The sequence below is a fragment of the Tyto alba genome, unplaced genomic scaffold (genome assembly GCF_018691265.1).
Source record: "Tyto alba isolate M040663 unplaced genomic scaffold, T.alba_DEE_v4.0 Super-Scaffold_42, whole genome shotgun sequence".
NCBI lineage: Eukaryota > Metazoa > Chordata > Aves > Strigiformes > Tytonidae > Tyto > Tyto alba.
The window spans coordinates 40,081,287-40,099,890 of NW_024881318.1; positions in this window are offsets into that span (position 1 = coordinate 40,081,287).

Sequence of the window (18,604 nt, forward strand, 5' to 3'; positions counted from 1 at the left end):
ATTCCATGATTTGATGAGAATACTGATATATTACACTCAGTACACCAAAAACCTTTGGGATGTAAAATGTCTTTGGTGGCCTTTAATTTGGACTGATGTTGTACTGCAACATGAGGTATGAAAGCCTTCAGTCATTTGTTGTGCAGTAATGGAGCTTATGCTCTGCATATGAAATGTTAGGTATTATTACTGCATAGAAATCATAGTAGAGCAAACATTAAAAGGTTACATGATTTTTACAAATCAAAATGCCATACTGATGGGGTCTGTATGTACTGAATTAGAGTTGCAGAGCTGTTTACTCACCCATTACAACATGTAGTACAGAGCAGAGCATGTGTCTGTAGTGGCTTTGTTTCTACAATTTCAATGTGTCTACATGGTGCCGTGGTGGTGGAAGTTATAGCAGAATGAGAACTGACAGAAGCAACTTCCAGTTCCAACCCCAGAGCTGAAAATTAAGGAAAGGTAAAAGTTTTTTTATAACAACCAAAGTTCAGAAGAATAGACCAATTTCTATCTCAAATGGCATTTTTGTATGAAGAATCAGAATTTACACATAATTCATCTTTCTCACTTTCTATCATGGGACTTTGGATTTTAAAACAGGCAAGTGTGAAAGCTCATGCAGAGGAAATAGTGAATGTGCATTTAAATTCTCATTCAGAATTACTTCAGAAGTAGAATACAGTAGATTTCTGTAATGAATGGTGCCCAGAGTGACCCTTTTCTTTTGACAGTCTTATCTCATGTGCATTTTCATATTTGTTTTTGGTTTTGTTTTTTTTTTTTTTTTTTTAACATCTATTTTATGTTTTGGTATTTATTTATCTGAAGCAATATTCACCTTGCTGTTGTCACTAAAAGAAATTAATATTTGACAGATGCTTTACTTTTTCCATGTATGTTACTACTTTCTTGCCTTCTTACTGAAAAATACTGAAGATGTTGCTGGTTTCCTCAACTTCGCTTGCATGTGAAGCATCCAAACATCTTTTCTAGCACTGCACATTAACTCAGCTCTTTCCTAGAGTATGTCTCTAATTATTTGGGTATTGTATAGGACCCTGAATGTTAACATTTGAGTTGCATTATCTGAAGTATTTGCCACTATTTATTTAAAGCATTCTCACTTCAGCCTATGTGAGACATCCTATTCTGCAGATACCCAAAAGGCACAGAGAACTTGTAAACCAAAACAAAGAAATGGGATTCTCTTGCCTTAAACAGAATCTTAAATTACAGAGCTGTACTGCCTACACTCTATGTGAAAGATTCATCTGGCATCCAAAATTACAAGTTTAACAACCAAGGGGATAGGCATCCCTCTAGGCTAAAGGCTTAAAATTAATGTGTTTGGAATAGCTGTTACTAACCACATACAGTGACAAAAGGCTATGCCTTCAATCTTGTCTGCATTGCAGGCTGCTGTGAGAGACTCCCATCCATTCATGACACGGTTTTGTGTCTCATTCCTAAAGACAAGTGCTTATGCCTTCTATTAAGGAGCTGAGGAAAGCCCATGGTTTTTTCTTTTATAACTAGGAAATTTAAAATAGTTTGAGCCTCTGTTGCCTGCCACCTGAATTAACATTACAAATATTGAAGTGTCACCCTGTTCAGAGTAGAGATGATTTCAACTTCTGTTGTGCTTCAGTGAAGAAAATGGAGATAGGACTCCTTAGCACTAATTTAGCGTAGAGAGAGTGTGGAATCTTCTTTTTTTTTTTTTTTTTTTTTTTTCTCTAATGGCTTTAGAATCTACGCATCTGGACAGTAAGAGGAGTTTCTGACCTCCTAGGTTGCAAGGGTGTGGTGCTGTATCCTATGCTCAGCACCTGTCTTTAGAGCAGCAATTCCTGTCTGTAAACATAGTTGGGTTTAGGCCTGTTTCTTCTTTCTGGTGTGGGCACATCTTGCTGATATCAGTATGGTTGTCATGCAGCAGAGGTAATCATACTTGACTTCAGATAACCTTCTTTACTCATGACTCCACTGGCACACAGACAAGTAATTTTTATCCCTTCCTTTGTACTAAATTTGATGACATTCATACTGAACCCTTGTTTTTGCCAGTTTTAAATGAATACATGCTAATTTTCCAATGTAAGGTATTTTGCCCTCCTTGGTGTTTCTTTTTCTCCTGTTCTTTGAGCAATATGATTAGCGATGCTGGCCTGCAGAGATGTAGGCATTGCAAGAGGGAGAAACGAAGGACTGAGCAACAAAAAGGAGAGAGAGAAGGGACAGCAGTTCCTCTAGGATCACAGACCCATTTTAATCCAAAGGTAAGAAGAAAAATATGGCACCATTCCCATAAAGCATTTATTTTAAAAAAGCTCCAGGGTGTTGAGTGCCTGTGCTTGAAGAGATGAAATTCAGAAATTTTGCCAGTTTCCTGACCTGTGAGTCAAGACTTCATTTTCAGTCCTGTTTGATGATCTCATTTTCACAGTGGACAAGTCAGTGAAGTACATACCATAAAACCTGAGACATTTTCCCTCCCTCTAACAGGGATTTTCTGTTAAATACCATCATGGAATACTTCAGAGTATTTAAGTCCTGGAGCTAATAATTAGTAATAACAAAAATATTTTATTTGAATTATGTTAGTGAGCTCGTCCTTATAATGAACAAAAAATAATATTCATCTCCTACTCAAAATACGTTCTGAAGTAAGCAGCACTGTACAGACATAAGGCTCAAGTGTGATTTTGCTCCTGTGGGATGAACTGTGAAGCAAAATGTCAAAAAAGTGATGTAAAATTAGTGCAAGAGAAGCCAGGATCAGGTTCTGTCCAATACTGAGAGAAGCTAAGTGACCAGTTTAATATAGAAAAGATAGGGATTTTAACTGTTTATCTGCATTATTATTTCTTTCACATTAATCCTGAGAAACTTCAGAAAAGTTATCTTAGAAATGGAGACTGGATTTTTATTAAGGGTAATATTTTTAAAATAGTGGAGAAGGATTAAAAGGGATTTCTAACTCTTTGCAAATAATTTATGTCAACCACAAAAGTTGCTGTAAATGATCTATTCAAACCTTGCAAAATATTGGAGGAGGATTTTCAAACAGAAGCATTCTGTCATCAGGTGGAGTTATTGAGGCCTAAAAAAAAATTATGTTTTCTACTCTCCTAAGTAAGTTTTAAATTTCATGTGCAGTCAGCAATTTTTTTTGGAACAATGTGACTTCTTATGTGAAGTTCACTGACAAAGACAATAAATGTTTCCCATTCTAAGACCAGCATTTGAAAAACCATACTGATGTGTCTCAAACATTGTGGCTTTCTTTTAGGTCTGGACCATTGTATATGCTATACCAATATAGCATCACAGTGAAATTATAACTTTTTTCTATTTAAGCATATTATAATAAGGATATTGAATTTTGGATATTTCACAGATACATTTTTAGATGCAGGCAAGAAATACCATGTTTGGACTAGGAAGTTAAATTGCTCTAACTACAGAGAACAAATAAATGTCTCTGTGTTGTATCTCTCTGTGGTCCTGAAATATGTTAAACATTTTAGAAATATATCAGTGTAAATCCTGTGCTATGTACGAGCAAAATGGTTGTCCAAAGGCTATGCTGATAGTAGGAGGTTTGCCTTTGCTTACACTGCATATAAATATGAAACTGTATTTGTTTATTGCAAAGAGTGTAACTTCTCAACATGTTTATTCTTTAACCTTTTATTTTATACTTGGTAGTGTTGTATTTACTGAATAATTGACTAAACAGATCTTACTTTATAATGAATAGTAATCCCTGATCCCACTGGTGTGCAGAGGGGCCGGGTTTGCTCATTTCACTGGGATTAAATCAGATATTTGTCACATAGGAAGAAAACCTGAAGTTTTATCTTAGTGAAATGTGTTGTTCATTGAAGAACTTTAAACAGACTTTTAAAAAACTGAAAAAATGAAAGCCTATGAATACTGCTATTGTGACACTACTAATATCTGGACATTGTTCTAGGGAACTTGTCCTTTAAGGACAGATAAAACATCTGTTTTTAAATAAGTGAAGGATATGGGAAAGCCAAAATTGCTTTAATTAATCAGGTAGATATTGGAGTAATTTAAAAAAATTACTATAGAAAGGCATTAGTTCAATGAACCATTTCTTATGTAATGTGATGCGTTAAATGAAAATTTCAATTACATAATTGTATTTAGAGTTTGTGGGGTATTATGCGCTTCAGAAATCCATGAAGCATGTATATTTGCACACTGGTGATGGGTTTTCTCCAGGTGAGTTAATGGAACGTGAGAGAAAACAGCATTCTGAAGATTTCATGATTTCAGAATTCCTGTGGATTCATAATTCTATCTGTGCTCACTTGTCATTAACATTTCATTATAGCTATGTATGCTTGATAAACCAACCAAGTTCAAATTGCTTGCTGCGACTTTCTGATTGGAACAACAGTACCTGCAAAATGCACTGAATCTGATGAGATCTATAGCATAGGTATTTGGCAGATTCCTTATAGTCCTTCAGCAATGCTGTGTGCTTTTCTGCATTTGCCCGAGGACTGTTTCAGTGAATTACAAAATACTTGTTACCAGAAACGATCAGAAGGAGCATGATTTTCTTACTTTGATAGTTACAAAATTATGCATTAAAAAATAAGAGATAAGTTAAAAATCATCTGAAGATTTTCTTTCCAGTAACTTAGGTTGTCTAGATATACATTACATGTGCACTCACTCTGTGAGGTACCGAACTCAGGTCCTGCTGAATTGTCCAAAATACAGAAAGCAATAGAAAACGTTTAAACTTTTAAACAGAGGATTTGCTGTTTTTTAAGTATGTAAAATTCTACTTAAAACACTTCTGTTATTTAGGGAAAGCAATGTTATTTCAAGAGCTGTATGCTGTTGATTGTTGTAAGAGGTTCTGCGTGCTTATATAATTTAATTTATAAATATTTATTTCCTGAAGGTGACTCAGTGGTGAAACAGGAAGTAAAGAAAGCAACTTTTAATAATAATCTTAATAAAATTCAGCACAGCATTCTGCCCATAGCATGCTATTCTACTGTGTATATATATACATGCAACATCTTCTACTTTGTGCCTGTTCATAAACACAGTCTCAGCAAATAATTATTTGCCTTTTTAAGGTGTTTTGCTGAAAACTGTAATAACTCAGAAATTAAGCAGTAACAGTGGGTAGTGATATGATTCAACATTGCTGCAAACCTATAATCATAAAGTAAATAAGTAAATGCATCTTAAAAAACCCTATCCTAGTTTGTTTTTACAGTCCTATTCGTTTATAAACATGCATGCAGAGTCATCTGTATCTCTCAGTTGTTCTATATGAGGCCTTCTTCTATCAATAAAAATCCTTACATTTGTTAATACTGTCCATGTCTGTACTGAATCAGGTTGTATGAGGGATTTGGGTTTTCATTTGAACCTCCTGAAAGTTGGCTCTAAATTCTTTCAAGTGAGAATGGACTGTTCTTGTTTGAAAAACGCAAACCATAAGTCAAAATAAACTGGGGGGTTTTGTTGTTTGTTGTTGTTTTGTTTTATCATGTTTCAGATGTTAACTCCAGTATGAAGTCCTTTTATATGTTTTGATTCAAATAATTTTAATGTCCAATCAGATATGGTCTTTCTGGGTTTTTAAAACTACCACTACATATTCCAGGTGCAGCAAGTTTGTCCAAATGCTTCATGAGAGTTTTTTCACTGACATTTCTGTGGTATTCCCCGAGAAAGGATTTGATGCTTTGCAGTGTCTTGTTCAGAGAGAGTAGTGCACTACTGTTGACTTTACATAAAGCTGAATACTGAGACAAAGTGAAATAAGTGATTTACCAATGGTTGCTTTGCTTGGACAGGAAGAGGGAACAGAATTGTGATGTCAGGATTCTCAGCCGTGTTCTTTACGTGTACACCCACATTACTCCTATAAATGATCTATGCCTAGCATAATAACAAGAAATCCTCTGTGCTTCAGTTTAGCCGAAGGAGAAGAGAAGAAACACTGCTGGAAGATGGAATCTGGTGTTATCAGGAATATGAAGAATGCAGTTCTTTTTGATTAGGGTCAGCTCTTTTCTGGGTAAGAATATATCAGATGTGGAAAGGATATTCATCCTGTGTATACCATTTTCTTCATAAACCATGATTTCAAAAAATACTTTTTATGTGTTTTTCTTCAAAATTTAATATGCAGTTGGTTACCAATAGTCTTCCACACCTTAATTTTCAGTGACATTTTCCTCTGCTCTTTGCCATCTTAACTAAGAGACTAAAAGGCTTAGAATAACTTTTTCAGAAATTAGCATCCTCAAAGTTTGCCTTGATAATTTACTAGTGAATAGTATAAATAAGTGTCTTTTTGAAGATTGGGGAATGAAGTAACAGCTAAGTGAATTATAACAAAATATAATTCTGTGGTACATTCCTTCCATTAACCAGTCAGTGTTGTATTTCTTACAAATAGACTCAAAATAGTATCAACAGAGTTTTAAATCTCAAGCAGGGTAAGAATTAAGAGATTTGACAGTGTATACAAAGAACTCTACTAGACCATGCATCTTTGTTATTTAGGAATTTAATTTTGGAGGAAGCTAAGAGTCCTATAAACTGCAGTTCAGCCCAAATTAGCATATATGTGGATTACTATGCTAATTTGTTTATGAGACCTAGAAGCCTAAACTGAGGCTAGAGTACTAGAGCCTTAAGGCTGAAAACTATGAGTTTATACGCAGCTAGGTGTTTTGTATAATGGAGCTGACACCTGTATCTATTCAGAAATCAAGAAGTAATAAGATTTATTCCAGCCAAGACATCTGTAGTAAGCTAGCAACTAGGAGTCACTATGGAGTTAATGATTAAAAGGAACAACTACGAATTAATATAATTTCTTTTTTAACAAAAATTTTTTTCTTTGTTAGCTCTAGGCCTAAAGCAGTAATCTCTGGCTAGAGTGCTATGTAATGTTTGCCATGTGAAGGTATTTACTGCGTAAGAAGTAATTGCTTGATTGTGCTGTGAGGCACTTTTTGGTAATGTACCCCCTACTATCACAGAAAAGGGGAGATGAATGGAGTACATGTTTAGTTTTATGCTTACTCAGAATGGTATAGCCTGTGCATTTTATTCATGGGACTCATTTTACTGTTAAATTTCATAGCAACTTTAAATTTCCTAACCCCATATTTTAATAGCCAGGTTCAACCCAAGTGTACTGTATAAGGTGCTGGAAATGTTTCACAACATCAGTGGAGGAAGAAATCCAGGATGTCTTAAACTCAGTTTTTCCTTTCGTATACTTTTCTCTTACAGTGTAGATCATAGGGTAAGACAAATGGCTTGAATCTGGTACCCTTTGTCTGAGCTCTTGATTTTCCTCGCTTTCTTTCCTTTATTTTGTGTTTTATTGTCCCGTGGGTAAGTGAGAAAAGGATAGGCTGTAACACTGAGAGCAAGAAGGAGAAGAGAGAATGGGAGATTCTTGCTCCTGTAGGGATAGAGTAAATATAGGGATGACAGTTATTATGAAAATTCATAAGGAAAATATGATCTGGACTCTCTCTTTAGAAAATATTTCTGTATCTTTGAAGAAAGTTCCCTTTTGCTAAGCCTCCTAAGTTTCGTCTTCTCTTCTCTTCCAATTGTTTTTAATTTCTAACCCATGAACCCTTCCTGAGAAATCCCAAGAGCAGCCCAGTGTGCTCCCCTCACACTTCTGCTGTTCTAAACCACTTATTGCCCATCATAGTGGTATATGAATGCTTGACAGAGTCACAGGCATCATTAATAATTGCCATCATCAAAATAGTTTCCTTTCCACACTTCATCTGTTCAGTGTTTCCTCACCTTGTAGAGTGTACACTCAGGGGAAAGACTTGCTTTCCAGTAGCTCCTCAGCTGTTCTGGATGGCTGAGTGAGCCCCAAGAACTTTCAGTAAATTTTTAAGTGGTCAAGTAGCATTGAGTACACAATGAATTAAAAAGAAAACTTTGCAGAACAGTTTATTTGTGCCATTTTCTTTAATTATTTCCATCTTTTCATATGAAATTTGAACGATCATCAGCAGTCGTACTCCACTAAACAGAACACAATTTCTGTTATAAAAATGACTTTTTCTCTTCCAGTTCCTTCAAGTCTTTCCCTTCCTCATGTTCTAAACTATGAACTTTGTACCTGAAAAATGGAGTTGCCTGTCACTTTGTAACTAAAATATGATCTTGGTTTTGTATCTTTTATTAAATATTGTTATTTTCTTCTCTACTGAGTAAATGCCACTATGCTGAATATACGGCATGGCACTGCTAGTCTGAAGTGAGCCCTGAAGGAAGAATTGTTGACTGAAAGGAAATGTGAGATTGTAGCATTTCCTACTGCTGGAGAAAACAGTAGAAGCACAATAGAAAAGGAGAGGTGGAAGAAAATGTACTTCCTCATGTGCTTTCTACTTGCTACTGCTTCTGTTACCATACAGGAAAGACAGGTAAAAAAACAGACCACACAGATATCATAGAGAGAGCTTTTAAGATTCTAAATCTGAATAGTGTGGGCTTCAACTGGGCTGAATAGAATTAGAATAGAATAGAATAGAATAGAATAGAATAGAATAGAATAGAATAGAATAGAATAGAATAGAATAGAATAGAATAGAATAGAATAGAATAGAATAGAATAGAAAATAGAATAGAATAGAATAGAATAGAATAGAATAGAATAGAATAGAATAGAATAGAATAGAATAGAATAGAATAGAATAGAATAGAATAGAATAGAATAGAATAGAATAGAATAGAATAGAATAGAATAGCATTGTCCAACAGGCTTAGTTTACAGAATGGTTTTGGTAAGCCTCTGGTTTGGTTCTTAGTATGTTTGTTCCTGGGTTGAGTATGGCTCCAACAGAGAATTTCAGAATGGAGCATTCATTCTCATCTGACAGCAACAATACAGGGCTGTCAGAGTAGTTGCAATGTTAGGTAAAATACCTGCTTACTAAAGGCAATTTCTGGTCAAGTTCACACTATAAGCCACACTCTACTCCCTGTTGCCGAGTTTATTACACAGTTAAATAATTTGGCTTTAGGAAGTCAGGAGGGCTTCATAATTGTGAAGCTGAAAATGTATCCTTTTCACCCATGAAATTTGCACACATATGCTGCTGGAAAGGAAAATACTTGGAGGCATTTGGGCATTACCAAATTTACCTAGTAATAGGTGAGCTGTAAACATACTTTTTACAAATTGAATTGTTTGGAAAAGTTAAAGAATTGAGGGAAAGGCAACAGCAAGAGAGTTGTAGCTTAAATTGAGCATAATAAATCCTGGACTGTATATTTCATGCTCTGAACAAAACAGAAGTCATTCAGCTGTGAGTCAGCAATTTCATGTCAACATCCTGGTGCCCGCATGAACTGTTTGAACATGATTCTTGTGGGTTATGGAGAATCCTGAAATGATATTACAGCAATGTAATTCATATCGGCCTCTTGTTAATTCTCTGTGTACTTAGAATTACATAATTGATTTCTTTTATTTTAACTGTGCTGTAAAATGTAAAGCAAACATAGAAATCATTTGGCAGTGTGATTTCTTCTACTGCATTGGACATGGAATGATTGTAAACATAAACCACTTAAAAATCTTACAATGCAAGTATGACTATCATCAGCTTTAGGTGTGAAGCTGTGAACAAGAAAAGTTGTATATATACTTAACTTCAACACAGATGAGTTCTAACATAGATGAAGTAATAGATAACAATAACAGTAATGCAACTGTGCGTCAATATCAGATATCCAGTTCTAGCAGCAAACCAGTGAGACAACTGAACCACATTAATGTAAACATAGTGCTATTGAGGTCTGTTCTCACCTTATTATGTACTTACAATTCCCATTGCCAATGATTAATGTAAACATAGTGCTATTGAGGTCTATGCCCACCTTGTCATGTGCTTACAGTTCCCATTGCCAATGATGAGAGATGCATCTGTTGATGGGAGGATGCAGTGCCATTACCTATGGCAGAGCAATTATTTCTGTGTGTTCCCCAGAAATTTTAGTAAATATTTCCTTTGCATGTTTGTTTATAGATTTCAGGATCACACAAATGTGTTTATGGCAACACTTTTTGCCTTTTAATAGAGATGAAATATTTCCTTTTCATATTTGAATGTGAAAGGACAAAGGCCTCTCCTTGACTCTAGAAATACTAGATGGAAGGCAGGAGCTGTGGTATGAAAGAGCTGTAATATTCCTACATTCCTTAGAAAGCCCTTGGTAAATGACAGTGCCAGCTTAACGAGCTACAAGCAAGTACACACAGACACATTCAGTTCTGCCATTATTTACAAGACATGTTCGCAATTTTCTTCTTTGTAGAAATCATTTATCTTTGAGTCAACACTTCACATCCAGAACCACCAATTAAAGTTTTAAGGAACATAGAGGCATGTGAATATCTGCAAATGTTGAACAGTGAAACCAGGGAGAGAAATATGGAAAAATTCTTGCTCTACACAGTATTTCAAGAGTAGCAGTAATGTAATTGTTTTGACCATCTGCTTCATAGCCACAAAGAAAGCCTATAAAATTACTGTAGAATTTTTTAATTATTATAATTCTTTATAGTACCTTGTGGCTAGAATAAAGTTACTTTTTCTTTTACCTTAGAACAAGATCAGTATAAATCTATCTTTCAACTAGCCTTGAAGTAGCCATGGGACCTGCTTTCAGCTGTACTTTACTATAGTTCACAGTTCACCCCCCACACACCTTCAGTCATTAGAATTGGATCTTTACACACCATTGCACGTGAAATAATTTTACCAGTGCTATAACAGGACAAAAAGCATGGCTAAATCACAGTAGCTGCTGGGTGTTTGCCTGCATTACAGATATTAACAGGAGTATTTAATAAGAATATTGGGCTGTATCTATGGGTCTTGTAGTATAAGACAATAGACTCCAGCTACCAAAATATGTCAAGTGCTAATGACCCTTTCTGTGTGTGTAATATGGATAATATATAATAAAAAGCATGAGGAGCACAATGTATCTCTCCTATGAGGAAGGTCTGAGAGAGCTGGGACAATTCAGCCTGGAGAAAAGCAGACTCAGGGGGAAATCTTACCACTGTCTATAAATACCTGAAAGGAAGGGGCAAAGGAGACAGAGCCAGGCTCTTTCTGGTGTTGCCCAGTGACAGGATCAGCGGCAGTGGGCACACACTGAAACACAGGAGGGTCCATCTGAACAGCCTGAAACACTTTTTCGCTGCAACTGAGCATTCACACAGGTTGTGCAGGGAGGTTGTGGAGTCTCCATCCTTGGAGCAATCAGCTCCAGGTGACCTTTCTTGAACAGAAGACTTGGACAAGTTGACCTCCAGAGTTCCCTTGCAACATTAACCATATTGTGAAATTGTTCATGATCAGTTATGGCTCTCATTTGAAATAGAATTAAAATCTTTTTATAGACACATTCTGAATTCATCACTGCAGGGCCTTGCAACACAAATAGGTGGAAGATGAAGGAAACGTAAAGGCAAAATTAACTGCAGTGCCTCTGTGACTGTCCTACATAACAGGTTTGTGACAAAAACCAGCTTCCTTCACAGGACATTTTAGTTCATTAGCTGTATAAAATATGCAGCTAAATAGTACTAAATCAGATGAGTTTGTGCTAAAGCAGTTGAGTGTTAGTAGCCCTAGCATCACCTGGAGCCTTCAGGAATCCACAAGTTGAAGTGAAATCAAAATAAGATTAAAGATTTCATATCTTATATCACTTTTATTATATTAGTTGCCTAGACAGAATGGGAGTGTATAATAGCATCAACTTGCAATAGTCTTGGCTGTAATTATAATTTTCATAAGACACTGGCAAGTAGCCCAACAAAATATTGATGTGAAATCTGATCTGCCAGCACTGTGGAACTTCTTCTGTGTTGGAATTGAGATGGGAGGTTTGAAAGTGTTTGGCAGCTTTTATAAGTTCAGGAGCTGGAGGCAAGGAACAATTCCTCTAGAGAAAACTAGAAGTTAATATATTATATGGGCTTACAAACAGTGCCATCTTCTGCATATGCATGCATGTATGATCAGTATATTTTTTTCACTGATTCAAACACACATTAATTTTTGCAACTTTAAGTCAATAAAATTCACCTTTCTTATGTTAATTTTTAATGAGACTTTGCAGTGATGACATTTAATATCCCCAAATAAAATTACTCAGTAATAAACAAAATTGTACTGTTAAATCCAATTATTCACCACTTTTCCCAAAGAAGCACATGAGCACAGAGAAATTTACCATATGTTGTAGTCATTAACACCTTCAGTCTCTAGAAAATCACTGGAATGTGTAACTTACAAAGCATGGGATACATCTCTGCAGTACTCTCCCAACAGCTTCCTTTTCAGCAAAAGGAACAGTTAGTTGATGTGGTTTGTTGGTTCTCAACTGTTGTGTTGTCATCTGGAAGAATGACTTCTGAAGCAAAGAAGTCTCAAAATGTACAACTTACGAAGATTAAGGCTTGTATTCTCACTTGCTGGAGGCAGTGCTTAGCCTTCAGAAATGTATAGCATGCTGTCTGCAAGAGCCACTCCATAAGACGCAAGTTGCAAGAGCATTGAACACTGCATTTATTTTAAAGGACCCTAAAAAAAAGATTACATATGGAAGGTATACAGTCATCCATCAGCACTTGAAAAGACTTCCCCAAAATTAAAAAAAATCACCCGATTCAATTCAATCCAGTCCATACTGCCTGAAAGCAGGTAGACTCTATACAGTCCAGTGGCATTAATCATTGTCTACATAACATACTAGACACCAAAATCTAGTAGACCTGAGGGAAGTCTTATAGCCTTTTCTAGTGTAAAGGGACATTCGAGATGGAGCAACACATGGTAATACTATCCATGTTCAGAATAAAAGCTTAGCAATCTCTTCCTTATGGAAAGCAGGAACATTACTTTCCTAGAAATGGACATGAGATTTTCATCCAGGCCGTGACAAGATGCCAACTATCATATATTCCTCCAGTCACCTAAAAAGCCTTGTTTTGTGATGCTACCTGGTGTGGAGGGGTTGGAAGAAAATGGGCATATTGTGAGCGATCCAGACCGAGGGGCTTCACAACTGCAGCTGTTGTGAAGGACATATGCAAAGTCAAAAGAGATAAGGAGGTTGGGGTTTTAAGAAACTGCCTATGTTGCAAAGAGGAAAGGAGGTTGGAATGTAAAAAACAAGATGCAGAAACAGAATGTAGGTACGGAAGAGCAAGGCACATGGACGCCACACCGAGACCAATCATAAGAAGGCAGAAGGCACGTGAACAAGCAGCTTTAACCTATTAGCAACCGAACCATAACACGTGTGCTTTGTGCTAGTGTATAAATTGCTGTATCCTTTAATAAAGTGGCATTAACTTGATCACATTGATCGTGTATGTTGCGTCCGTGACTTCCGTGTCAACCTCGATGGGTGTTTACGTCTCTAGAAACTTTTCTAGTGCTAACTTATAAAAACTCGATTTAGTCCGAGCATTTTCCAGGTCTAGTGTGTAGAAAAAATCATTGGTTACTTGAAGGGTTTATTAGCAGGCCTTTTGTGTAGATGGGGTTTGCACTAAAACTCTGCTTTCATTTCTGAAGAAGCATCAATTAATATTTCAATTATAACTCTAGGAGGGAAACTACTAATGTTTAATCACTACCTGCTTAGTAGAATTGTATGCTTACAATCAGTGAAACCGTCAGTAAATTGTTGAAATCTTTTCAGACAAAAAGCAAAAAAATAATTTCTCTCTTTGTTATACTTTTTTTTCCTATTTTTTTTTTCCCTCTCCATATTTTCTGGATTTCATTTACATTGGAAACACTATGACTGATCTGGGTGGCAATGAGTGATGTTTGTACATTCAGTAAAGTCTTATAACGTGCTATGAATTACCAGTAAGAAGTGTAATACCTATCTAATGAATTCTTAAAGATACACATTTCATTGCCTGGGCTTCTGGGTAAAAAGTAGGTTGATCAATAATTTCAGTGTAGAAAGGCAGTACTTTAATTTTTCTGGTAATAGCCAAGTATATTCAGGTTGTAAGTGTAAAAAGTTAAATTAATTAATTGTATTTAGTCACACTTGATGAATTCGTGTTAACAGAAAGCAGTCTGTATATTGTCTCCACTGTGTCACCAGTTAAATGTGGACTCTGAAAGCATGGATCTTAAAATACATCTCTGCACTGCTTGTCTGAATTATTGGTAATATATTCTCTTTCTCCTTGGTTTAGCTTTTTTATATTGTACAAAAATGGGTTTCCTATTTAGCTCCATCTGTCATTGTAAAAACTGTGTGGACTCCCCAGCAGACTGATTACAAATGACTGAAGTCTAGAAGGGTATTTTGTAGGATGTAAACAGAGTCTCTGATATACAGAAAATAGTTGGAGATCAGTGGGGAAAGGTGAGATTTAAACAAGAGAGAGGATGAGACAGAAAACAGAAAAGGAGGGCTTTTTTTTCTTTGAGAGATGGTCCATCTGTGTTTCATTTTATACACTTGATATATTTGCTTGAACTATTAGCTGTCTCCATAAAGTGTTGTTCCTGAAATTGAAAAGACGATGCTCTGTCTAAGAGACTGTGGGAAGTTTTGCATTGTGTTCTTGATTATGCTATTGACATTTTATCCTGAGTAGTTCAGATAACATGCAAGCCATTTGTTAGGTTATTCATTCAGCAAATCATTGATTGATTTTCAGAATTTCCTGTGAAAATTCAAATTTAAACATATTTTATTGTACTAGCTAGACATTATTAATAGAGTGGTTGTATAACTGGTTTTCTTTTTAAATATTACTACTTACTTCAGATAATACAGTTAGAGCCATTAACTTTTTATCAGGATCCATTTAAGTCAGAAGTTTTAGTGACAATGTGGATATTGCTCTTAGCATTTTATTCAGTGATTTGCACCTGGACTTGAATAGTGACAGTGCCGTTCTTGATTTGGTTGACTTCCTTGAAATGGTGGTACAGTCAAAGATTAAAATATTTTAAGATATTTGGATGCCATAAGAAAGTGCTTGATCCAAGCATTTGCTCTGGGGTGATGAACCACTTGTGTAGATCTACAGAATATATCACAACAGTTTTACCCTCAGAGAAACTTGCTCTGGGTTAACAACGTTGTCAAATACAGAAGGGTAGAGAAATTGTCACTGCTACCATAGCACGAGATGTTCACTGCATGCTACTTTTAACCTTGCAGGTAATTTTAATGACCAGTATGGAAGAGCTCTGTTAACTCTAAAAATTCAGTTTGAGGTCAGACAACATCTTACTAATTATGTTGGTCATTCTGTAATATCTGTGGATAAGAAATCTTAATTTGTTGCTAAAAGGAGGGTTGTATGGTTTTGAATTTGTCAACAAGTCTGTTTGTTGCACTGCTGGGATTGACTGATAGTTTCTTGGGATTTAAATTTGATTTTTCAGAATACGGTGGTATTTTAAAATTCACCAAGATTTTGTTTCAGGAAAACATCAAGAAACTTAGCAATTAAAATAAAAATATCTCCACAGGCTCCAATATGACAGCTAAACACATCACAAAACCTAGTAATTTGAGCCTCTTCTGTTTTTGACTGATTTCGAAGCATCAGGGAAGTAAAACTTTTCAGTGGTATTTTGGTTTTGGCAGGAAACCATTTAAAGACTTAAATTTTATTTTAAGAAGTCATTTAATGCTATGTGTAAAAGGGTTGTGTTTTTTCTAGATTTTTAGTCAAGTAATGCACTCTTGCTACAAGAAAGGGCAGTAGCCTCTTAGGTGTCATTAGTGGACTGTTGCCAGCAGTGCAATGGGGATGATCCTTCCCCTGTACTCAGTCCTGATGAGACACATCAGTGTGTTGGATCTATCTCTAGGCTCCTCAGTGCAGAAGAGACATGGATATACTGGAACAAGTCCAGCAGAGGGTGAGATGATAGCACATAGGCACAAATGCAAACACCTGAAATTCCATCTGAACATATGAGTGGGGTTAAACACTGGCACAGGCTGTCCAGAGGGGCTATGGAGTCTCCACCCATGGATATTCTCAAACCCAACTGGACACAATACTGGTCAAGCTTCTCTAGCTAACCCTGGTTGCACAGAGGCTGCAAGTCTAAACTAGTTGATCCCAGGATGTCTCTTTCAACTTCAGCCATTCTGTGATTCTACAGTTCTTTGATCTTCCCATGCTCATCCTATGGACTATATCCTTATTACAACACATTTGCAAGTTAGTGACTGAAGATACGCACCTAAACCTTCATCTAAGTACCATAAGAAAGTTTAATGAAAATTGTGATTTTCAGCGCTTCTGTCATTTAGGCTACCTATTAAATTTTTCTTGCTGTAGCTTGTCCTGCTTTAGCATTCAGATTCAATCAGAAGTATAACCTAGCTCCTTATCTTAATATGAATGAAAATATGCCAGTATGCATGTGCTATATTGCCATGTAGGCCATGTGGTGTAAGGCGTGCAAACCTGTAGATCTGTTGTCATGGTGGGGATTGGACTGGTATAAATACTTCAAAAAGTCTCATAACTGCACTACTGTTTTTAAAATAATTTTAAGAATCTGAGTATGCACATAGTGCTGGGCAGCTAAATGTGGATTTCATTTGCCGAAGCAGAGTGCTTGAGAAGTTGCTTGTATTCACTGAGATTGCTTTGTGATGAACAGACTATGAATGTTTTGCTATTGCGTTTTGCTTGGTTACGCAACCAAATTTTTAGATACCTGTCTCCAAACTGTTATACAAACAATCAGCAGATTTTTGATTAAAGTGTAGAATGGCAAATGCACTTTTCACCTTAGACATCAACTACACATTTCACCTGGCATGACATGTAGCGCCAGGGCATTTTCAGGAGTCCAGCGGAGTTTAGACACATTTCTGGTATCTGTCTGTTGGCAGCCTCAACAGCAATGCTCCAAATTCAGTCTCATGCATATGTCAGCATATTTTGCTGTGACAACAGAATGCTGCATATTCCAAAGCTCTTCTGTAATAGAATTTTTTGCCTCTTACCCTAACTAAAACTAGGAATTGCAGAAGTGTGCCAAAGTAATTGTGAACAAAAAGTTTAGGATTTTTTGAAGACGTTTGTTTGGCTTCATCTTTGAACAGAAGGGTTGTTATTTCCCTGTTACCCAAAATGGTTTGTGGGTGGTTAAGCATGATTTTATAGGAAAGTACCAAAGCTTTACAGACGTTTAACACAGATAGTTGTATATGAGTATCCTTTTGACTGATCTGTAGTTTCTTCAAGTTAAGCATGTTACAGCATGACTTTACTATTTCATGCACCATAATCCAAACCAATTGGGATGATTTTTTAAATGTTATGTAGCTCTCATATTGAATCAGAACCGAGCTAACACATTCCATACATCCCTTACTTCAAGTGCATCCTTTTCTTATCTATATTCACATCCTGTAGATGAGTTTCTTGTTCTTAGCACAAACCAAAATATATACTATTGCACTGAATGACAAGGTCAATTGTTATTTGATAGAGGAAACAAGTAGACTATAGAAACTGTCCTTTGTTCACTGTTCCATAAGCAAGCCCATGTAAAGGCAGTTCAGTCATTTGCAGAATGTAAATCTAAGTTTTGTTTTCCGTTTCATATCAAATGGTGCAGGGTCTTCCCTGTTCTCTCTTCTGATTGGCCTTGTTACGTACCAACAATTTTAATTAGCTTCATATACAGAGTTTGGAACCATGTTTATGGGTAGTGTGCAAAGAAAATTAGTGCTACCAATGAGTAAATATGTCAGTGATTTATGAATGCACATTTATATCTGAATCTAGCCATGTAAATTGAATCTGCTTTTTTACTATTCACATAAAATTTGCACTGTACATTCTAAAAATTCTTATACATTCATTCAGTTTCATACATAATTGCTTTATTGACATTAATGACATGAATATTACTTTCACTAATACTTCTATTCAAGTATCTTTGTCTAGGACACGGTCATATTAAGAATCTTTTAAACTGGATTTACATTTTATCTCCAGTTCTGATTGAAGTATTTCACTGGATTACTTCTACCATCAAATCTCTCACAGTGTCTGAGAGCTGAAGAAATATGAAAGAGAATTGTATTTTAAATAAATATGCTTATTCTTAATTTTCAAGATTTTCAAAAGAGAGGAGTTAAATAAAAGCCACGTTGAACATGATCTCTAAAAAAAAAAAAAAACAAAACACCAAAATAGTAATGAAAAAACTGTTGCCGTGTTGGATATCTGCAGGAAGTTGCACTTACATTGGAAGCTTTATGAGCTGGTACATCGACATAGAGGAATACACCTATCAGATCCTCAAAATTAAAAAGCAAAAGGAATTTTTGTTGTTCTGAAGTTAATTAGGAAGTAGAAACAAAAGCATATAGAACACAAATCTTTACCATACAAATCTGGAGCTAGTTCTGTTATAAAAAGTAGCAACCCAGGAAATAGTATTATGAAAGGAATTTAGGTCTTCATGAATCAGTGATAACCCTAGCGTTTAGC